Source organism: Dromiciops gliroides, chromosome 2 (assembly GCF_019393635.1).
Source record: "Dromiciops gliroides isolate mDroGli1 chromosome 2, mDroGli1.pri, whole genome shotgun sequence".
Taxonomy (NCBI): domain Eukaryota; kingdom Metazoa; phylum Chordata; class Mammalia; order Microbiotheria; family Microbiotheriidae; genus Dromiciops; species Dromiciops gliroides.
In genome coordinates, this window is record NC_057862.1 from 268,215,304 (window position 1) to 268,239,835 (window position 24,532).

The 24,532-nt window shown below is 36.7% G+C and overlaps 1 protein-coding gene across 2 annotated transcripts in view; it reads right to left on the reverse strand.

Moving 5' to 3' along the window:
* The window catches only part of BAZ1A (bromodomain adjacent to zinc finger domain 1A), a 209,331-nt gene extending 185,248 nt beyond the window's left edge, over positions 1 to 24,083 (reverse strand). Inside the window, exon 1 of one of the 2 annotated variants that reach the window (XM_043984698.1) lies at positions 22,595 to 24,083. The gene's annotated coding sequence lies outside the window, so the exon portion shown is untranslated. Of the gene's footprint in view, positions 1 to 22,162 lie in introns of both variants that reach the window. The other variant, XM_043984696.1, reaches the window with a different exon arrangement.
* Positions 24,084 to 24,532: the final 449 nt, after the last annotated feature.

Here is a 24,532-nt window from a genome sequence, read left to right on the forward strand (position 1 = left end):
AAGGAAAGCCCATCAATTGGGGAATGGCCAAACAAGCTATGGTATATGATGGTCATGGAATATTATTGTGCTATAAGTAATGACAAGCAGGATGATTTCAGAAAGGCCTGGAAAGACATGTATGAAATGATGTATAGTGAAGTGAGTAGAACCAAGAGAACACTGTGCAAAGAGACGCAATATTATTTGATGAATTGTAAATGACAACTATTTTCAGTAATACAATGATCCAAGACAATTCAAAAGGATTAATGATGAAGCAAACTCTCCACCTTCAAAGAAAGAACTGATATTGATTGAACAGACTGAAGCATGCTATTTTTCACTCTCATTTTTTGTCTTTTTTCAAGTTTCTTGTACAACATGACTAATACGTTAATGTTTTACATGATTGCACATGTATAACCCATATCTGATTGCTTACTGCCTCAGGGAAGTGGGTGGGGAGGGAGGGAAGGAGGGATGAAATTTGGAACTCAAAACTACAAAAAATGTTTATTATTTAAAAAAAGAACTTGGTTTTAGCAATAAAAGAAGAAAAATAAATGGACGAAATTAGAATAGGCAATGTAGAAACAAAACTATTGCTCTTTTGGAGATAATATGATGGTGAACTTAGAGAATCCTAAAGAATCAACTAAAAGAAATTACTTGAAATAATGAACAACTTAGTAAAGTAGCAAGATATAAAATAAACCCACATAAATTAGCAACATTTCTAAACATTACCAACAAAGTCCAGAAGGAAGAGATAGAAAGAGATATTCCATTTAAAATAACTGTACACGATATAAAATATTTGGGAGTCTATATGAACTAAATTACAAAATACTTTTCACACAAATAAAGTCAGATCTAAAAAACTGGAAAAAAATAGCAATTGCTCATGGGTAGGACAAGCCAGTATAATAAAATGACAATTCTACATTAATTTATTTAGTGTCATACCAATCAAATTACCAAAAATTATCTTATAGAGCTAGAAAAACAATAACAATTCATCTAGAACAAAAGGTCAGAATATCAGGGGAATTAATGAAAAGAATGGAAAGGAATGGAAAGTCATACCAGATCTAAAACTATATTATAAAGCAGCAATCATCAAAATTATTTGGTACTGGATAAGAAATAGAATGCTGGATCAGTGGAATAGATTAGGTACCCAAGATACAGTAGTAAATGACAATAGAAATCTACTGTTTGATAAACCCAAAGACTTTAGCTTCTGGGATAGGAACTAACTGACAAAAACTGCTGGGAAAACTGGAAAATAGGATGGCAGAAGCTAGGCATAGACCAACATTTCACACTGTATACCAAGAGAAAGTCAAAATGGGTACATGATTTAGACATAAAGGTTGATATCATAAGCAAATTGGGAGAGCAAAGAATAGTTTACTTACCTGTCAGACTATGGAGAATGGAAGAATTTATGACTAAATAAGAGATAGAGACTATTATGAAATGAAAAATGGATAATTTTGATTAAATTAAATTTAAAAGTTTTTGCACAAAAAAAACCCACAATGCAATCAAGATTAGAAGGAAAGCAGAAAGCTGACAAATAATGTTTAAAGCCAGTGTTTCTGATAAAGGCCTCATTTCTCAAATACATAGAGAATTGAATCAAATTTATAAGAATACAAGTCAATCCCCAATTGATAAATGGTCAAAGGAGATGAATGGGAAGTTTTCAGATGAAGAATTTAAAGCTATTTATAGTCATATGAAAAAATACTCTAAATCACTCTTTTATTTATTTTATTTTTATTCATTCATTCATTTATCTATCTATCTGTTTGTTTATTTATTTATTTTTTTGCAGGGCAATTCGGGTTAAGTGACTTGCCCAGGGTCACACAGCTACTAAGTGTCAAGTGTCTGAGGCCAGATTTGAACTCAAGTACTCCTGAATCCAGGGCTGGTGCTTTATCCACTGCACCACCTAGCTGCCCCCCCCCCCCGCCCCAATCACTCTTGATTACAAAAAAGCAAATTAAAACAATTCTGAGATACCAACTCATATCTGTCATATTGACTAATATGACAGAAAAGGAAAATGAGAAATGTTGAGAAGATGTGGGAAAATTGGGGCACTAATGCATTGTTGATGAAATTCTGAACTGATCTAACCTTCTGGAGAACAATTTGGAACTATGCCCAAAGGACAATCAAACTGTGCATACCCTTTGATCCAGCAATACCACTACTCAATCTGTATCCCAAAAAGAACATTAAAAGGGGGGAAGGACATACATGTATAAAAATATTTATAGCAACTCTTTTTGTGTGGCAAGAAATGGAAATTGAGGGAATGCCCATCAGTTGGGGAATGGCTGAACAACTTGCAGTATATTAATGTGATAGAATACTACTGTGCTATAACAAATGATGAGCAGACAGATTACAGAAAAACCTGGAAAGACCTACATTCACTGATGCTGACTGAAGTGTGCAGAACCAGGAGAATATTGTACACAGTAACAGCAACATTAGGCAATGATCGACTATTATAGATTTAGCTCTTCTCAGCAATACAATATAATTCCAATATAATCCAATATAATTCCAAAAGACTCATGATGAAAAATGCTATCCATATCCAGAGAAAGAACTATGAAGTCTGATGCTGATTAAAGTATACTACTTTCACTTTTTTGGTGTTTTTGTTTTGTTTTGTTTTCATGGTTCTTCACTTTTGTTCTGTTTGTTTCACAAAATAGTAAATGTAGAAATATGTTTAACATGATTGTACATGTATAGCCTATTTCAGATTGATTGCCATCCAGGGTAAGGGGGAGGAGAGGGGATGGAGGGAGGAGACAAATTTGAAACTCAAAAAAAAAAGGAATGTTGAAATACTTGGAAAGACTTGTATGAACTGATGTATAGTGAAGTGAGCAGAACCAAGAGAACATTATGCACAGAGACAGCAATACTATTTGATGAAGAACTGTGAAGACTTAACTATTCTCAACAATGCAATGATCCAAGTACAATCCCACAGGACTAATGATGACGAAGCATACTATCCCTTCCAAAGAAAGGACTGATATTGATGAAACACAGACTGAAGCATGCTATTTTTCACTTTCATTTTTTCTTTCATTCAGGTTTTCTTATATAAATTAATAATATGGTAATGTTTTACATAACCATACATTATAACTTATATCTGATTGCTACTGCCTCAGAGAAGGGGTAGGGGAGGGAGGGAAGGAGGAATAAAAATTGGAACCCCAAAACTATAAATTTAAATGGTTTATTACTTTAAAAAAAGAAATAAAATATTAATATTACAAAAATAAATTTTAAATAAATACTAAAAAGAGAAACAAAATGGTAACTATAAAATGGACAGTGATAATGGACTAAACAAGGATAATATAATACTATTAACAATATTATATAGAGAATATATATATGTATATTTTCATTCAGATAGAGAGATGATACATGTGTCCTCTTAGAATTCTTTATCATAAGGGGTTATAGAGGGAGTCCAATTAGACATGGCCTAGGGAGTAGTTATGCTATATGTTGATCATCTTTTTTTTTTTTAAGTGAGGCAACTGGGGTTAAGTGACTTGCCCAAGGTCACACAGCTAGTGTCAAGTGTCTGAGGCCGATTTGAACTCAGGTCCTCCTGAATCCAGGGCTGGTGCTTTATCCACTGCGCCACCTAGCTGCCCCTATGTTGATCATCTTAAGGAAAGAATGGGAAAAAAAAGGGGAAGAAGACTATATTGAGAAGTGGAAAAGGATAGTAAGGCAAGGAAAAAAATCATCTCACATAATTAGGGTACACAATGGACGAGGAGGGAGTATGAAGAACTGTGATACTTTAACATCACTTTCATCTGAATTAGCTAAAAAATACTAGCTAAAATATACCATATGTACACATAGAATTAGGAACAGAAATATATTTTGCTTAACAGGCAAATAGGAGGGTAAAGGGAAAACAGAGGAGGGGTGATTTGAGAGAAAGTACATTAAAGGAGGGAGTAGTCTTAAGCAAAACAAACTCTAAGGATGTATAAAAAATGTTTCTATCTTTTTGAGGTATAAATAATGGTAATCTGAGGAGGTATCCAATAATTAGAGAATGTATAAACAAGTTATGGCAAATAAATGTGATGGAATACTATTATTCTATAAGAAATTATGAAGGAGATGGCTTCAAAGAAACCTGGGAAGACTTGTATGAGCTGGTTGCAGAGTGAAGTGAACAGAACCAGAAAGAACAATTTATATAATAAAAACAATGTGGTAAAGTCAAACAGCTCTGACAATCAGGAATTCTTATCAGCAATAATGATCAACCTAGAAGACTAATGCTGAAACATGCCACTCACCTCCTGATAAAGAGAATAAAGAACTTAAGAATGAGACAAGAGTTTTGTTGAACATGGCCAATATGAAAGTTTGTTTTGATTGTTTGTACATGATTGTAATAAGTTTTATTTCTTTTTTTATTTCTCAACTGGGAAGCAGGAGAATGGAGGTATCTGGATGGGAGGATGAGAAGGAAGGTCTTCTGATGATTGAAAAAAAATACAATAATACTTAGCCATCCTCCTCACAGAGGACCTCAAGAAGCAAAATAGAAACATTTTTGGACCTGGCCAATATGAGAATTTGTTTTCCTTGAATATGATTATTTGTTTCAGAGGTTTGTATTTTTTTTCCAGTGGAGTGGAGGTGGGAGAAAAAAATGCCTTGAAAATTGAAAAAAAAATTAAAAGGAAATGGAAGAACAAATTATACTAATGTAGTATAATATTACATAATAATAAATTATGAAAGGGATAAATTCAGAGAAACCTGGGAACTCTTATAGTAAACGGATGCAGAATGAAATAAGAACAAAGAGAAATACTTATGCAATGACCACAATGCCATCAATAAAAACACCTTTGAAAAACTAAAAACTCTAATCAATGCAATGACCAAATCAGGACTCCAGAAGACTCATGATGAAGCATATTTCCCAGCTTCCCAATTCTTAGTGGACGAAGAAAGAAAGAAGAAGGAAGGGAGAGAAAGAAGTGCGAAGAAGAGAAGGATAACAATAAAACATTTTTTAAAAAATATAAATGAGAGGAGGAATTCAGAAGGAAATACAAATAAGCATGTAGTATTGGTTTTGTAGAGATAGAGACAGACAGACACACACAGACAGATGATAACACAGATATTGAGATGTTAATGTATTAACAACTGGTGATCCTTTTGTGAGGTGTGAGTACTTTAAAGGAAGAAACCTCCTTTGGACCAGCAAAAATTTAACAAATTTTTTCAGGGCTTTAAAAGCTAAGCCCTAGAAATTCTAGGGGTTTATGGGAGTACATTTCAAAATCTGTCTACAAAGGAGTTTCCTACAAAGGGAAAGAAAAAAGAGGGAATTTTCTTTCCCTACCCCCCATCATCTATATATACTTTGAAGGAAAGCAATTCTACTAATAGGTGGCAGTACACAGTCCAAAAGAGAAAGGTAGTATCATCCCCATGGTCCTACAGGGTACCCCATAAATCTAGAAATAGTAGTCCTCTCTAAGTATCAAACTCAGAAGTGTAAATACAAGTGTGGGGGATTAACTAAAGAAGAATATTAGGGGGCAGCTAAGTGGTGGCAGTGGATGAAGCACTGGCCCTGGATTCGGGAGGATCTGAGTTCAAATCCAGCCTCAGACACTTGACACTAACTAGCTGAGTGACACTGGGCAAGTCACTTAACCCTCATTGCCCCGCAAAAAAAAAAAAAGAAAAAACCCAGAATATTATATAAATTAATGGGAAAAACTGCATATATTTTACATAAAATATACTTTCCCAGGCTTCTTAATATATTAAAATGTTTGTGCTTTGTTAATTTTTTTTTAAGTGAGGCAATTGGGGTTAAGTGACTTGCCCAGGGGTCACACAGCTAGTAAGTGTTAAGGTGTCTGAGGCCGGATTTGAACTCAGGTACTCCTGACTCCAGGGCTGGTGCTCTATCCACTGCGCCATCTAGCTGCCCCTGTGCTTTGTAATTTTTAACTTAATTATTTTAAATTGAGAATTTCAGAGAAAATCCCAGGAAGCAGAGCCACAGAAAAAAGTGATTTCTTGATGAGAGCTATAAGAAAAGCTAGAAGAAATGAAGCAAGAGATAAAAAATGAAATTAAAAGTTAAATAAGAGCTCTGTAGGAAAAGAATTGGAAGGATAGTCAGTTTCAGAAAAATAGAATTGAGCAATCACAACTCAATAACTTCATGACCAACAAGAAATATTAGAATAAATTATAAAATTAAGGAACTGGAAGAACATATAAGGTACCAACTATCAGAAACAAATGACCTGGAAAAAACAGGTAAAGAACATATAATTTAAGATTCTAAAATTCTATATATGAATAATTATGATCATGAAAGTTCTATAAAAACCAGAATCATAAAACTACATTATTGTGTATTTATTATTAAGCTACATAGTAATAATGATCTATTAGAAGAGGGTAAAATGAAAATATCAAGAATCCAGCAATCATCTTCTCCAAACATACAAAACTGAAAATAACCAGGAAAATTCAAAGCCAATTCAGATCAAGAAAAAAATCCTACAATATAGAAAAGTAGTCAAATAGTAAGAAAGTGCAGTCAGGACTACACTATACTACACTGTAATGACTTTAAAGAAGAGAAAAATCTTAGAATAAAATATCTCACAAAGGCAGATTTCCCAAAGGCTTACTGCAAAATTGAGTATATCCTAGAGGGTTGCTTGCTATCCTGATAAAGGCATGGGTAAGTACAAACTTTGAAATGAAAACAGAAATCAAGAGAAACCTCCAAAGATAATTACATTTGAACAATCAGAAGATGTTAAATGATGATGAAGAACCTTCTGAAAAGCGGAGAAGAGACAAGTGTCCCATTAGAATCTTGCTATTTCAGGAGTCACATAGAAAATTAAGAAAACTTTAAAAAATAGGAATTAGATGTGGTTTGTTCTGTTTGGTATTAAGGGAAGAAAATGAAAAGGCAGAAGAAAAATATACTCAGGAAGAAATGGGAGGAATTTGTTGTTCATTAGGTCCAGCTCTTCATGGCCCCATTTGGGGTTTCTTGGCAAAGATACTAGACTGATTTGCCATTTCCTTCTCCAATTAATTTTATAGATTAGGAATCTAAGAAAAACAGGTGAGTGACTTGCCCAGGGTCATACAGCTAGTGAGTATCTAAGAACATATTTGAACTCAGGAAGATAAGTCTTCCTGACTCCCAGGCCTGCACTTGATATTCACTTGTACCACCTAGCTGCCCCAGGAATTTAGTATGGAGTGCAGAAGAATATCCAAACATAGAGGAAAGGATGGGGGCAGGGTTAGATATCACATGACGGTCACTCTAATCAACCTGATAAAGAAGTATTGAACAAATACACAAAGTGTTTTATGTATAAATACATCAAACTCAACAAGGGAAAGGGAAATAGGAGAGAGCTGATGTGATGAGACCTCTATAATGAGTTGGGGAGGCAAAGCAAACTTTGCTGATGGTTAGTCATAAAAGAACAATTATAAAAGAGAGAAAGTATAAGAACGAATGTTTGGGGTATGGACTTGGAAAGAGAGGACTAACAGGAATGGGAACAGACCACTTCAACTCTAGATTACTAGTGTTTATTGGACCATTTATTTTTCTTTTATCCTTTCTTCATTGTGTAACATAGATTCTCTCTGACCCCACTCTCTCATGGACAGGTCTGTTATATCTCCCCATCAGGGTTCTCAAATACACTGAGAGGGATTCAGGTGTCCTTTTGTCTCCTGCCATTGGCTCAGCCCCCAATAGCTATCTTTCCCCATGGGAGAAGGGGCAGTGACTAATACTCCAGGTCAATTTAACCATTTAATATCTATGTTTTTACAAAGGCATTTTGTTTCAAATGTATGCAGGACAAAACATAGAAATATATTCCCCCAGTACCTCAGAGGTTTAAGCTCCTTTATTTCATCTCACTATCCATGTAGTATTAGGCTTAGTTCAATTCCTACATAGCACTGGTCTTACCAAGTTCATGTCCAAAAGTGGCTTGACTGCTTGCCTGAATTCTTCTATTGGATTGGAGCCCCAAAGGTCACTCCAAAGATTGTCCCTTGCTCCCTGAAACATTGATACTACAAATGGCTCAAGAACTGGGATTGGACTTAGATTCCTGTATTCTTGTGGCTTGGTCTTTTAACCAAGATTTCGACCCACATTTTGCAAGACTATATTCTCTTCACCATAAATCATGAATGAAGAAATGACTGAAATCTCTTAGAAGGAAACTTGGCAAAGAATAGGAGCCTGAAACTGACAGACCTTTTGAATAAACTATACATCCAATCAAAAAGGCTGACTCTTTAATACCAGTTGCAAAATGTCCAAACATTCTCCAATTTCTCCAAGGAACTTCCCTTACATGTCATTACAGTTCTCCTGGATACACCTATCTAGCATCCTCATGTGAGATACCATCTCAGGTGGTCTGGACATTTCACATTGTGAAGAGAAAGGCAAAATCAAAAAGTAGAAAAAAGTTTATAATGGAGTGGATATACCATTAACAATAATAATAAGTAAAAGTGAATGTGATAAACTCACCCATAAAATGGAGGAGGGTAGTAAAAAATGCATTACAAGCAGAATTCAACATTATGCTTATTACAAGAAACATATTGAAATTAAAAAAAAACAAAACCAACTATACAAATCTATTAGTACAAGAGGTCAAAGTGAAAATATAAAGAATCAGGGCACTTTCTCTTCAGTTGTCTGTAAGGTGTTCAGTTCTTCCTTGGAAGCTAAGCTGGCTGCCTTGGGGTGAAATCCTCACTTCAGCCAGCACCTAGCACCATTACAAACAAGTCTCTCCTTATCCATCTCCCGAAATGGCTGTCTCCAGCTCACTTGCAATCTACTCTGCTCTCATCCTTCACGACGATGAGGTTATGGTCAGGGAGGATAAAATTAATGCCCTCATTAAAGCAGCAGGTATAAATGTTGAACACTCTGGCCTGGATTATTTGCAAAGGCCCTGAACAATGTAAACATTGCAAGTCTCATCTGCAATGTAGGAGTTGGTGGATGTGCCCCAGCAGCTGGCTGGTGGTACTGCCCTTGCTAGAGGTGCTGCTCCTGTTAGCAACAGCTGCCCCAGCTGAGGAGAAGAAGAAGGGGGGGGGGGGAAGAAGAAGAAATCCGAGGAGTCTGATGGTGACATGGACTTTGGTCTGTTTTGACTAAATTTTTTTGAAACATTAAATAAAAGCTCAACTCAACTAAAAAAAAAAATTTAAATGAAACATAAAGAATCAGGGCAGCTAGGTGGCACTAGCCCTGGATTCAGGAGGACCTGAGTTCAAATTTGGCCTCAGACACTTGACACTTACTAGTTGTGTGACCCTGGGCACTTAACCCTCATTGCCTCACACAAAAAAAAGAAAGATAGAAAGAAAGAAAATATAAAGAATCCACAAATCACTTTCTCAAAGAAACAAGGATTGAAAATAACCAGCAATTCAGAGTCAATTTTAAACATTTACCAGTATATCCCGTTTTGGGAGCACTACTATTTCCAAGCTCTTCTGTTCAAGGTTCTAGGCTGTCCCCATCAGGATCTGAGTGGAGATAATGGTCAAAGTGGGGTGGTGATGATTTGGTTTGCTTGGCACATGCTGTCTCTTCCTCAGGATACCTTACTGCTTCAGACACATATAAAGTTAAAAAGGAGAGTCAGAAATAGATTTTATGTTTCAAGAGAATTAAAAAACAATAGGGGATAGGGGCAGCTAGGTGTGCAGTGGATAGAGCAATGGCCCTGGAGTCAGGAGGACCTGAGTTCAAATCTGGCCTCAGACCCTTGACTTACTAGCTGTGTGCCCCTGGGCAAGTCACTTAACCACAAATGCCTCACCAAAAAAAACAAAAACAAAAACAAAAAACCAATAGGGATAGCAACCACAATTTCAAACAAGTCAAGACTAAAAGTAGCCATGATTTAAAAAGAATAATTAGGGAAACTACAATATACTCTAAGCAGTCATAAATAAGGAAATAATATAAATACAAGATATAAATGTGAGAAATGGCACAGCATTTAAGTACTTAAAGAAAAAACTAGGGCAGCTAGGTGGCACAGTGGATAGAACACTGGCCCTGGAGTCAGGAGGACCTGAGTTCAAATCTGGCCTTAGACACTTTACACTAGCTGTGTGACCCTGGACAAGTCACTTAACCCAATTGCCTCAACCTCCCCCCCCCCCAAAAAAAAAGAATAAAATAATAACATAGAGAAGGTAATACTATTTGGGGGCAGCTAGGTGGCTCAGTGGATAGAGCACTGGCCCTGGAGTCAGGAGAACCTGAGTTCAAATCTGGTCCTCAGACACTTAACAATTACTAGCTGTGTGACCCTGGGCAGTCACTTAACCCCGATTGCCTCCCAAAAAAAAAAAAAAAAAAGAAAAAGAACAAAAACTAAATTACAAAGAAAAAATATAAAGCAAGTTTTAATAGTTGGGGACCTTGATATCCATCTCTGAGAACTAGAAGAATCTAATAAAAAGATAAAGAAAAAATAATTTAAGGGACCTGAATAGAATTTCAGATAAATTAGATATGAGAGATCTGTGGTAACTGCTGAATGAGAATAAAAAGGAGAAATACATAGTTCTCAGCAGAAGATGGTACTTTTACCCCTGCCCCAAATGGCCATGTGCTAAGGCATAAAAACCAAATAAACAAATGCAGAAAATTAGAATAAAATTTTTATCCTTTAATGACTATAACACCATACACAATATAATCAATGGAGGACATTTGAAGAAAGTATTGTCACCATCATCCTGCATTTCTCCTCCCTTTCATGGCTAAAATTCTTTGAGAAAGTCATCAATGATAGGTACTTCCACATCCTTTCATTTCTCTTCTTCTTAATTTTCTATGGTCTTGCTTTTGACATTATCACTGAACCAAAACTTTTCTCTCCAGTTACCAATTATCTCTCAATCACCAAATCTAATAGCCTTTTTTTCAATCCTCATCTTTTTGACCTTTCTGCAGCCTTTTATGCCATCAATCATCTCTTCTTGATACTCTTTTTTCTCTTGTTCTCTTACCTATCTGAACACTCCTTCTTAGTCTCCTTAGCTGGATCTTTATCCCAGTTGTGCCTACTTTCCACGAATATTCCCCCAAGGCTCTGTCCTGACATTCTTCATATTTTCTCTCTGTACTATTTCACTTGACAAATTCATCAGTTCCCATGGATTCAATTATTATCTTCCTCAAGTGATTCTGATCTATTTCTCCAACTCTAACCTCTCTCCTTACCTCTAGCTTCACACTTCCAGTTTTCTATTAGACATCTCACATTGGATATCCTGTAGACACCTCAAACTCAACAGATCCAAAATTAAATTCATTATCTTTCCCGAAAGCCCTTTCTTCTCCTAATTTCTCCATTATTCAAGATCATTATCATGAACCTGGGTTCATAATTTAGGTGTCATCCTCCACTCCTCATTATCTTTCATTCCTTCTTATCCAATCTGGTGCCAAATCCTGTCAATTCTACCTTCACAGAATCTCTAGTATATGGCTCCTTCTCTCCTCTGACATTGCTACCCACACTGGTACAGGCCCTCATCACCTCACACTTGAACACTGCACTAAGCTTCTGGTTGGTCTCCTTGCCTCAGGTCTTTCCACACTCCAATCCATCCCCTACTCAGCTACCACAGTGATCTTCCTAAAGCACAGATCTCACCATGTCATTCCCCTGTTCAATAAACCCCAGTGGCTCCCTATTACCTACCTAAAATCCTCTGTTTGGCTTTTAAAGTCCTTCCTAACCTTGCTCCTTTCAATATTTTACATGTATTCTCTGATGCAGTTACATTTGTCTCCTTGCTATTCTTCATATACATGACTCTCAACCATGCATTTCCCTGGCCGTCCTCCTCTGAAATTCTGTCCCCTCCTTGTTTATGCTTCCTGGCTTCCCTAGCTTCCTTCAAATCTCAGCTAAAATCCCACCTCCTACAAGAAGCCTTTCTTCATCCACCTCTTTTCCCTCTGAAATTACATCCGATCCACCCCAAATTTATCATATGTATGCAATGTTATTTGCATTTTGTCTCCCTGATTAGAATGTAAACCCCTTGAGGACAAGGAAGGGCATTTCTTTTACTCTCTTCCAATCTCCAGTGCTTTGGCATAGAGCCTGAAGATAGTAAGCTTTATTAAATTCTTGTTGACTTGTTAACTTGGATTCAAACGTAAAAGGAGAATAAATTTATTAATTTAACACTGAAGAATGGATGGATCAATGAACAATCAAAGAAACAACAGATAATTTCATCAAAGAAGATGACACAATGAACGGACAACTTTTGTATACAAGCCATTCCTTAAGGGGAAAATCAGTATCTTTAAACTCCCATCAGTAAAAGAAAGAAAAAGCAAAACAATGTGAGCATGGTATCTATTAGGAAAACAACAAATTTTTTTAAAAACACCAACAGAATATAGAAGCAGAAATTGTTAAAAACAAATTATAAAGACAATATAACTATTGAATTAATTAAAATTAGGACCTGTTTTAAAAACTAATAGACAAAAATATAAGTAATTTGAGAAAATAAGGGAGGAAAACAAAATTACCAAGATTAAAATGAAAAAAAGTAACTCATAACAAATGAACATGAAAGGGAAGAATCAGAAGCTATTTTGACTCATTAGATGTCAATAAATTAATAATGCAGGTGAATGGGTAGATATTTTATAAATATGAAATACTAGATTAATTGGAATAAGCAAATAGAGAATTTAAATAACCCAACCTTAGGAAAAGAAATTAAATAAGCCATAAAAGAACTCTCAAGGAAAAAACCACCCAGAACCATGATAGATTTACAAGCAAATTCTATGAACCATCTGAAGAACAATTCTAATTATCATGTAAATCACTTGCAAAAACAGGAAAAGGAATTCAGTTTACTTTTTCTATAACACAAATATGGTCCTGATATCTAACCAATGGAGAGACAAAGCAGAGAAATAAAACTATAAACCTTGTCGCTAATGATTTTTTTTTGCAGGCAATGAGTCAAGTGACTTGCCCAGGGTCCACAGCTAGCAAGTGGCAAGTGTCTGAGGCTGGATTTGAACTCAAGTCCTCCTGAATCCAAGGCCAGTGCTTTATCGACTGCGCCATCTAGCTGCCCCATCTCTAATGAATTTTAATGTGAAAATATTGAGTAAAACATTAGCAAATAAGCTACAATATTATATATTAAAGACTGCATAACAAGAATCTACAAACATAATAGACCACATTAATAAAAAATAAGAATTACATGACTATATTAACAGATGCAGAAAAGGCTTCTGACAAAAATGCTATACTCATTATGTCAAAAATATTAAAAAGTATAGAAATAAATGGACCTTTACTTAACATGTTAAATAGTGTCTCTCTAAATGAAGAGCTAACATTATAAGTAATGACAAAATGCTGAAGGCCTTTCCAAAAAAGACAGGGAAAAAAAACCAATGATGTCATATTTATCACCATTATTATTTACTACAGTGATAGAAATATCAGATATAATAATAAGTTGAGAAAAAGGAATTGAGAGCATACACATAGGTAAAAAGGAACAAAATTATTATTTTTTTTGCAAATGTCACATTTAGGGAATCCTAAAAATTCAACTTAACTTTGTTCATTGAGGGGGCAGCTAGGTGGCACAGTAGATAGAGCACTGGCCCTGGAGTCAGGAGGACCTGAGTTCAAATCCAGCCTCAGACACTTGACATTTTCTAGCTGTGTGACCCTGGGCAAGTCACTTAACCCTCATTGCCCTACCAAAAAAAAAGTTCATTGAAATAACTTCAGTAGGGGCAGGTAGGTAGCACAGTGAATAGAGCACCAGCCCTAGAGATAGGAGGGCCTGAGTTCAAATCCAGCCTCAGACACTTGACACTTACTATGTGATCCTGGGTATGTCACTTAACCTCAATTGCCTCGCCAATATAACAACTTCAGTAAAGTAGCTTATTATAAAATACCCCCCCAAATTAATTTTATAAAATAAAGCCCCCCAAAAGATTTCTGTTCATTACCACAAAACTCAACCTAAAGAGATAAAAAAGAAATGTCTTTCAAAATAAATACAGAATGACTGGCACATAAATTCTTATTAATTGATTAAATCCACCTGCCAAGTCACACATAGCAAATATATAAACGTAACTATAAAACTCTTTACTGAGAGTTAATAATCGAAATTAATTAATTGCTCATGGTTGAGCAGAGCCTATATATATAATTAAAATGAAAATCCTACTAAATTTATTTGCATATTTAATGCCCATACCAATAAAAACACCAGAGTTATCACTTTATATAACTAGAAAAAATAAATGAATTTTAACTGGAGGAATAAAAATCAAGAATCTTAAGGAAAACAATGATAAAAAGTGAAAAGGGTCTAGCAGTATCAATTTCAGACTATATTACAAAGTAGCAATCATCAAATCATCTGGTATAGGTTAAAAACAGGAAAAGTGATTACTGCAACAGATGAAATACACAAAACTCAGAAACAATCAAACATGGTAGTTCAGTCAAGCTGGACTCAAACTACTGGAAAAAGGACTCCCTTGATTCAACAGAAATTCCTGGGGAAAAGTCTGGCAGATATTGAATTAGATCAGTATCTTCACACCACATATCACAATAACTTCCAAATAAAGACATGTCCTAGATCTAAAGGGTCATGTTATAAATAAATTATAGGGGCAGGGAATGAGATACTTCACACCATGGATAACTGAACAATTCTTATCAAGCAAGTAATCGAGAGGATCACAGGAGATAAAATGAATAATTTTGATTACATAAAAAATTTTACATAAGTTTTTCCATAGCCAAAAAAATCAATTTCCTAAGATTTAGAAGGAGAATCAGTTAACTAAGGTTAGGAGGAACCTTTGTAGTAATTCTCTCTAAGAAAGATCTGAATCTCCAAGAAATATCCACAATTAATACCCAACATCAGATAGATATGATAAAGCTAAGGGTAAGGGGGAACCTTTGTAGCAATTCTCTCTAATAAAGATCTGATCTCCAAGAAATATCCACAATTGATACCCAACATCAGATAGAATATGATAAAGCAAAGAGAAAATAAACAAGCAAGGATGACAAAAAAGGACAATTATAGTCAATGAAGGAGAATGCAGGAAAATGGAGATTACTAATGGCACACTCCACAGCTCAATGAGCTATGAATTTATCCAACCAATATGGAAATTAATTTGGTACCATATTCAAAAAGTTACCACACTATGCATTACCCTCTCACATTGCAATGCAATGCTAGAAATATAATTTAAAGAGAAAATTCTTTATAGAAACACTTGTTATAGAAAACCTAACAAATTCCGTGGTGTATTAATTTAATAGAATATTTTTGTACTTTAAGAAATGATGAAAGAAGTGGATTGAAGGAAACCTAGGAAGACTTACATCAATTAGTGATGAATGAAATAAGTAGAACCAGGAGAATAATTTGTACCAGTGATTCTTAATCTTTTTCCTGTCATTAATGCTTTGATGGTCTTGGGAATCTTATATACTCTTTCTCAGAATACTGTTTTAAAATGCACAAAATAAAGTACATAAGATTACAAAGGAAACCAATTTTATTGAAATAGTTACCAAAATGTTTTTTAAAACAAGTTCACAAACCAATGATTACAACATTACAAAGAAAAACAATTTATGAAAGACTTGAAGAACTCTGATCAATGCAATGACCACTCAAAACAGAGAAAATGATTGATTAGAAGAGTAAAATGGCAATATATGCTCAAATACAATTAACTGTAGATTTCTTTTGCTTTACTACATTTATTTGTTACAAGGGTAGGCTTTGATTTCTTTGGGTAAGCAAGAGTTATGATGGGCTTGAACTGAAGAACAGTGATAGTGAAACCAAAAAAAAAAAGGAAAATGCATCATGAAACATTTCTAAAATGTACACATTCAAGAGCAGAAGGCAGTTCATAAGGGACACATAGAAGTACAATGTTAGAAACTACCATGTTAAATTTATATATGACTAAAATATCCAAGCTATTGATAATAGTTTCATGATCTCTTATAGAATACTTTTTGTCTATTTTTGTATGAGGAAATATTCATGTTTGTTATTTTTTAAATTAATAATAATAAATTTTTAAAATTATTAACTCCATGCAGCTTGGTGGAGCAAGATTAGGAATTGACTAAGTTTCTTTTTAACTGGGTTAGGTGTACTCCAAAATCTTTATTCTAAAGATTTCATACTTGAAAAAGACAGTGTGACTTTCCAATGATACCTTACTCTGCATGTGAAGTATAGACTACTTCTCATTCTCCATTTCTGGATCATTATCTACCTTCTGCCCACTTGGTATGGCTGGCCCGCAGGGCTCTTTCCTGCATTGGTTTCTCTTTTCATTTTATATGTGCTGTTTTGGAAATCTCATCAGTTGTTAAGGGTTTAGCTATTACTGCTATGCAAACAACTCCAAACTCTAATCTCTTTTCTGAGGCAAAGATGCATGGTTAACTGTTTGCTGCCTATATCTCTTCCTGGATGTCCCATAAAGAATATTTTAACCTGTCTTAAGACCAAAGATCTGTTTTACATAGGCCAGTTAAATATTCTTACTATTCATATCATTTGGGCTTTTTTCCTCACACAGGGTCTCTCTCTCCTGGTAAATATGATTAGATCTCTATAGAAAAGGAAAACAACCTTCAGTTACCATGCAAGCTTTCAGGATAACAATACTCTAATACAAGACAGGCTTTATTTCACCTAAAAGAAAATACAAAACACAAAGGATACAAAATCAAGCTCATTAATTAGAAAACAACTCTCTTTCTCTCTTCAGTTAGTCTCACCTCCCACAGGGACCTATGCAGTTCTCTAACTGAAAATACGACTTGTTGTTAATGGTTTCCCCAAAAGAAAGCTAACCCTCTTCTGCTGAAGTGAATCGTCCACATGTAGTGGGAAGAAGTAAAACACTAAAACCTCCATTGCTTTTGTAAACTTACCCCTTAAGTTCTGTAATTCCATTAAGTGGGCTGGTGAGGAACTGACTTGATCAGGGATTAATTAATCAATACCACCCTATATAGATGAGGAAATTAGACCGAATGAGGTTAAACTGAATTGCCAAGGTTACACAAGTTGTGAATGGCAGAGCCAGGATTCAAACAAAAATTACCTATTGTGCAATTTGTTTTTGTTTTTGTTATTGTCATTGTGTTCAGTCCAACTATTCATACAATGAGGATTTCCTGACAAAAATACTGGAGTAGCTTGCAATTTCCTTATCCAAATCGGTTTCACAAGATTGTTAGAAAGGCAGCTAAACACTCAATAGTGTTGTGCAGCTCTAGTGTTGCTAGCAGGTCGCTGCTCAAAGAATCCAAGCAGGCAGCAGTTGGTAGGTAAAGGCTTCTTTATTCATCTTTGTGAAGATGGGCAATCTTCTGAATGTGCTGGAGAGTGCACTGAAGAAAGGTCCCTCACCTCTTTTTATACCCCTCAAGGCGGTCTCCTCCAACCAATCACGTTACAGTATTTTATAATTCCCTCATTTACATACTTTCCCCTATCAACATATGGCATAACAATAACAACCAATCAAATTGTACTAAGTAGACCAATAACAGTGCTAGAAACTAGTCAGATGGTACCAGTTGCTCAACAAGATTTTACAACTACAATACCAGGTCTTAACCTTTTCTGGGTAAGAGTGTCAGCTCCTCCTTAGAACAATGCTGTGTTAACTACATAACTCTTCAAGAAAGAAAACCTGACTTAGAGTTTGACCCGATCAGATTGCTCCATTTATTGACCAATCAGATTAGTGCCTTAGGCCTCAACCCTATGCTGGAGTAAGAATGTCCCCATTCCTCACTAAAACAGTCCTTATGTAAACATAACCTTTCTTTCCTTCTTTCTTTCTTTCTTTCTTTCTTTCTTTCTTTCTTTCTTTCTTTCTTTCTTTCTTTTTAAAACATTTTTTCTCTTTCTTTATTTTTAAAACATTTTTTGGTTTTTATGAATTTTTAAAAAATCAACAACCATGAACATTTCCTCATACAAAAATGGGAAAAGTGTATTCTATATGATATCATGAAAGACTATTATGAATACCTTGGATTTTCTTCATTATATATTAAATTAATACATTAGGTTCCAACACTGCCCTCCTTATATGTGTCCCTTTCTGAACTTCCTTCTGCTCTCTTATGTGTATTTTTTAGAAGTATTTTTATAGCCCTTCCTTTACAACTACCACTACCATCAAGTAGAATGTAAGGTTCCCTAAGGACAGGGACTGTTCTATTTTAATCTTTATATGCCCACTGCTGAGGTCAGTGCATTGTACATAGTAGGTATTTAAATGTTTGTTGTGTCCAATTGAATTAGTTACCTAAGGGCAACTTGTGCATAGAATTCCAATCTCACAGCTAGAAAATACCCCAAATTTGTATGAAGTATGGAAAATTTGGTCTTCATTATTCAAATTGATAAATCATAAGCAGCAAAATGTGAAGAGAACTCTATTAAGCATTGAAGGAGACAGAAGCCCTTATGGCTTCTAAGTAGGCATGTATGACACATACATACATTATCATGATATAAACTAATAAATGAAAGTCCATAGCACTACACAGTCAGAAACTGGCAAAGATGACAAAAGATGGAAATAGTGTTGCAGGAGTTGCTGGAAGACAGGTATCCTATTAGGATGAGGGTGGAACAGGAAATCAGTTCAATCATCCTAGAAAACAATTTGGAATTACATTTTTAAAGTAACTAAAATATCCAGTATTTTTTGACTCAAAGACTCCACTGCTAGGCATGAAACAAGGAAGACAATAAATTCAAAAGGTCTCAAATACACCAAAATATTCAAAGACTTACTTTTTAAATTTTTTAAATCAATTTTTATGACATCTTTTGCTTTAACATTGCCTAACTTTCTCCCTGTATCTCACCTCCTTCCCCTTCCCAGAAAGTCATCCCTTATAACAAAATTTTTAAAAGAAAAAAAATCGCAAAATTGATACATTTAAAAAACTGACATAATATGCAGTCTCTGCAAAGGAGTGAGGGGAAGGTGTCTTCTCATAATAATAATAATAGCTAACATTTATACAGTGTTGACCATATGCCAAGCACTGTGCAAAGAGCTCTATAATTATTATTGCATTTGATTCTCACAACAACCCTGAGAGGTATGTACTATTATTATTATTATGATGCCCATTTTATAAATGAGGAGACTAAGGCAAACAGTGGTTAAGTGGCTTGCCCAGGGTCATACAGCTGGTAAGTGTCTGAGGTCATATTTGAACTTGGATCTTCTTGACCTCTAGGCCAGCACTCTATTCACTGTGCTGCAACCTTGTTCTTTATAATTTTTCAACATTCATTTTTTTGTGGTTTTTAAATTCAATATTATTTTATTTTTAGCTCTGAATTTTCCCTTCCTCTTCCCCTTTTCCCCCCATTGAAAAGGAAAAGAAAAATAAAACCCATTACAAATATGTACAGTTTAGGCAAAAGAAATTTCCATAGCAGCCATGGTGAAAAGAAAAGAGAAAGGAGAGGGGGAAAAAAAGAAAAGAAAGATATTTCAGTCTGACTCTGACTCCATCAGTCTCTATCTGAAGTGGATAGCCTTTTTCATCATGAGTCAGTCCTTCAGAATTGTGATTGTCATTCCATTAATCAAAGTCCTTAAGTCTTTCAAATTGTTTATCTCTACAGTAATTGTTGCTGTTGTGTAAACTGTTCTTCAGATTCTGCTCATTTCACTTTGCATTAGTTCATATAAGTGTTCCCAGGTTTTTCTGAAATCATTTACATTCTTTCTTATAGCACAATAGTATTCTATCATTTTATACACCATAATTTGTTCCTTCATTCCCCACTTTACAGGCAACCCCCTCAGTTTCCAATTTCTTTGCCCACCACAAAAAGAACTGCTATAAATATTTTTGTATAAGATTCATTTTCTTTCTTTCTTTTTTTTTTTTGGTGAGACAATTGGGGTTAAGTGACTTGCAAAGGTCACACAGCTAGTAAGTGTAAAGTGTCTGAGGCGGATTTGAACTCAGGTCCTCCTGAATCCAGGGCCGGTGCTCTATCTACTGTGGCCACCTAGCTGCCCCCTAAGATTCATTTTCAACAAATGTGGCTATTGTTTTTTTTCCACTTACACTGTTGTCATCATTATGTATATGCTTTCCTAGATTCTTATTTCCCTTTGCAATCAGTTAATGTAAGTCTTTCCATGGTTCTCATATTTCCATGCTATTCATCATATTCATCATTTCTTACGTCATGCTACTAATACATTATATGCAGCTAACATAATTTGTTTATCTATTCTCCAATTGATGGGGCTTCTACTTCGTTTCCAGGTTTTTGCTATCACAAAAAAAGTGCTCCTATAGATATTTTGGCAAATATATGGAGTTCATCTTTTTGTCAATAACCACCTCAGGGTATATGCCTAGCAATTAATCTCTGGATTTAAAAGGGTATGATATCTTAAGCATTCTATTTGCATAATCCTAAATTTCTTTCCAGAATGGTTTAACAAATCAAACTCTGCCAACAATGAATTTGATTGCCTGCTTTTCCACAACCCTTCCAACAGTGACTTTTTGGGTCATTTTTACCAATTTGTTGAATGGGAGGTAATTACTGCAGCACCATTTGTAGTGGCAAAGAAAATGGCCTAAATAATTTGTGGTAGATGCATACAATGGAATTGTAAGTAAACTATGTAGACCCATAGTTTATCCCAGTCTGGAATCTCTTCTCCAAAGTGAGGGTTGGTTTATCTCAGAGATGACTAGTCTAGGTTCAGGATACTCTGTGGGTCTGTAATATAAAAGCTTATTATCCCCAACTGATTGATGTATTTATCTTCAAGCGAGCCAGTGGAAAAAATCAGGTTTAGAAGCTGTTTGCATGAAACGTATAATATGAACTATAGTAACAAAACATTCACCCCTAAAAACCTGAGGTGCAATCTCCCACAGATACACATAGTGGTCAAGCCCACACATAGTACAACAGAAGTAGGGAGGCCACACGGGTAGGAAACACAAATGTCTTAAGACAATTCACATATCTGCTGCTACAATGTCTCCACGATTGTCACTGCACTATTCCCCAATGGGCCTGGTGTCTGAGAAGGCTGGCTACAACATGTTTCACTATTTCCTGTCCTAGCACTTTCTTCTTAAATCTCTACACTCTGAACACGCTCTCATCCAAGTTACCAATGATCTTTTACTGACAAATCTAATGGCCTTTTCTCATTCCTTATCCTTCTTGACCTCCTCTGCAGCCTTTGACACTGTTGATCACCCTCTTCTTCATACTCTCTTCTTTGTAGGTTAGTCTGACATCACTTTCTTGCTGAATCCAAGTCACACCCACTAATCATCAGTATCCCACAGGGCTCTGTCCTGGGCCCTTTTCTCTCTATATATTATTTCACTTGGCAATCTCATCAGCTTCCATAGATTCAATTATCAGCATCTCTGATGTTTATGATTCTCAAATATCTACACAACCCCGTGCAAAATTCCAGTCCTTTTCAAATGCTTTTCTGCTTCCAAACTTCCCTCTTTCTGTCAAAAGGTACCATCATCCTCCCAGTCCCCCAGACTCACAACCCAGATGTCATCTCAATTCTTCACTATCTCTCACCTCTCATATCCAAGTTGTTGCCAAGCCCTGTAGATTTCATCTTTGTTACACCTCTCAAATAGGTTTTCTCTCCTTTGATCCTGCCACCAGCCTAGTGTAGGTACCTATCACCTTGTAGTTTAACAAAAACCTTTCCGCAATCCAGTCATCCTCCACTCAGCTGTCAAGGTCCAATCATGTCACTCCTTTTTAAATAACAGGATCAAACCTCAGCTCCTCCAGGATCAAACGTAAATCCTCTATTTAGTGTTCAAAGCTCTTCAGAGCCTCCTCCCCCCCTTCCCCCTTCCACCCCCTTCCCAGTTTTCTTACAACTTACCCCCATGCTCCTCTTATTCTTCGATTCAGTGACACTGGTCTCCTGGTTGTTCCTCAACACAAGACATTGCCCTTCCTGCCCTTGGCGGTCCTCCATTCTGGGAACTCCTTCTCTCCTCACCTCTGCCTCCTGGCTTTAAGCGCTCCCTAAAAATCCCTCCTCCTTCTACTGGATGCCTTTTCTAATCCCTCTTAATTCTGGTGCCTTCTTTCAGTTGATTATCTCTTATTGTGTATAGCTCATTCGACATATTGGTTTTGTGTCCTTCGTTGGACTGGGAGCTCCTTCAAGGCAGAAACCGTCTTCTGCCTTCCTTCGTCTCCCCCAGCACTTATTACAAGGTCTGGCATATAGCAGGCATTTAATAAATGTTTATTAACTGACTTGCTGAAGATGTCAGGATCATCACCCTACTAACAAAATTATTTTCACCTCCAGCTGCCATCTGATCTTCTGTCCACAATAGGCTCCTGTTGTCCGGGCACTTCTGTTTTCCTCGGAGTGGATGCTCCGCGCCTGTTGTTTCAGTGGCTCTGCCAGCTGCCTCCGGTGAGGGCCCGCTGCCCGATGAGAGCCCGCTGCCCGGTGAGAGCCGCGTCAGGGCCGCGGTGAGTGTCCGGCACTTCCCCCGCCGCCGCCACTTCTGCACAGTCGGGCAATAAGCATCAAACCGATCAGGGGCTCACATTCCTCAGTTCTGAGCCTAAGGATAAAAACACGCTCCTCCCGAGGGGCGTATTCCTGCCCTCGGGCTCCGAAGGGTCCCGGCACCCCTAAGACTGCTCTAAACCCTCCAAGGTCAGTGGCTCCCGCCTCTAGCAGGTACAGGGAGAGAGGACTGGAAGCTAAGCAGAGGGTACGGCGGGGCCCCGAGCCGGCGGCAGGACCTGTCCCAAGGCTAGAAAGGACGGCGACGCCCTCCTTCGGTCGAGCTTCTCCCGGGGCTGGAGGCCCAAGCGGAGAAGCCACGGCCCGCGGTCAAGTGAGGCGTCCGGCTGGCCCGCCACCCACGCAACGCGACAGTGACGACGAAGACCATTTCTCTGGCTGGTGAGGCAACAGCTCGAGGCTCCCCGGCGGCGGCTGCTGCTGCTGCACTGCGGCACACGGCCCGCTTCGCTAAGACGGAGGGTTTTCGGCCTTTTGCGCGGCCTTCAGTCAAATGGTGCGGGAGAGGAGGAGGAGGGATGGGGTAAGGGTCCTGCCAGGAGCCGTGGACCTTGGTAAGTGGCAGAGATTGCCTGGCGACCCCTGCCGGGAGCGCGGGAGAACTAAAGAGCACGCCGCCGTGTTGGAATTTTCACTGAACCCGCACATAGATTTTCATCAAAGGATGCTCAATAGAAGATTTTTTCTTCTTCCCTTCTCCTCGCCTCTTTCCCCTTCCCACGAACGTTTGACACAAAGTTTATACTTGTTTTGCTTGGAACCAAAGGAAATAGAAAATAGGAAAAGCGGTAGATTTTGGTGTGGTATGTAATGGGAAAGAAGCCTAATCTGAGCTATTACAAAGTAGAATGTGCTGCTTTCTGAAGGCTAGAAATCTTCCACTGGGGGCTAGAAGATGACTAGAGATTTTATAGAGATGTAATAGAGGGAATTCTGTTTTAAGTATGGATTGCACTCTGAGGTCTTTTTTCAGTTGTGAAATTCTATTATTCTCTGAAGTCGGGAATCCCATGGATGAAGGACTCCAAAATAGTGGCAAGCAAATCATTAAAGTAGCAACCTAGAGAGTCAAGGTGGGTATGGATGCAAGTGAAGCCAGAGTAGTAGATATGGAATAGGGAAACTAGAGCAGGGAGAAAGAGACTAAAGGTACAATAATATACTATTAATATACTATAATTTGTTCAACCACTCCCTGATTATTAAGCATACCCATAGTTTCCAGTGAACAATTTCTACAATAACAATGTATGACAAACTTTGAAAGACTTAACTCTAATCAGTGCAGTGACCAACCATGATTCCAGAGAACTGATGATTAAGCATGCTACAAAGAGATGATGGACTCAAGATATGTAGTGAAACATATATTTTTGGACAGAATTAGTGAAGCAATTTGTTTTTAATTCACTATGCATATGTCCACAGGGGCTTTTTCTTCTTTTTCAATTGGAGATAATGGGAAGAGAGAAAATAAATGCTTATTAATTTCTTTTTAAAATTCAAAAGGAGCCTAGAAGTCATGATGACAGCAAATACTTTTTTAAAAAAAATTTTTGCGGGGCAATGAGGTTAAGTGACTTGCCCAGGGTCACCAAATACTTCTTTAATTTTAGAAGTAATTTAGGTTTTGATTGGACAAAATGATAGAGTACAGGTTGAGATCCAACTGAACTCTCCAACATTCCCCTCTATACAACT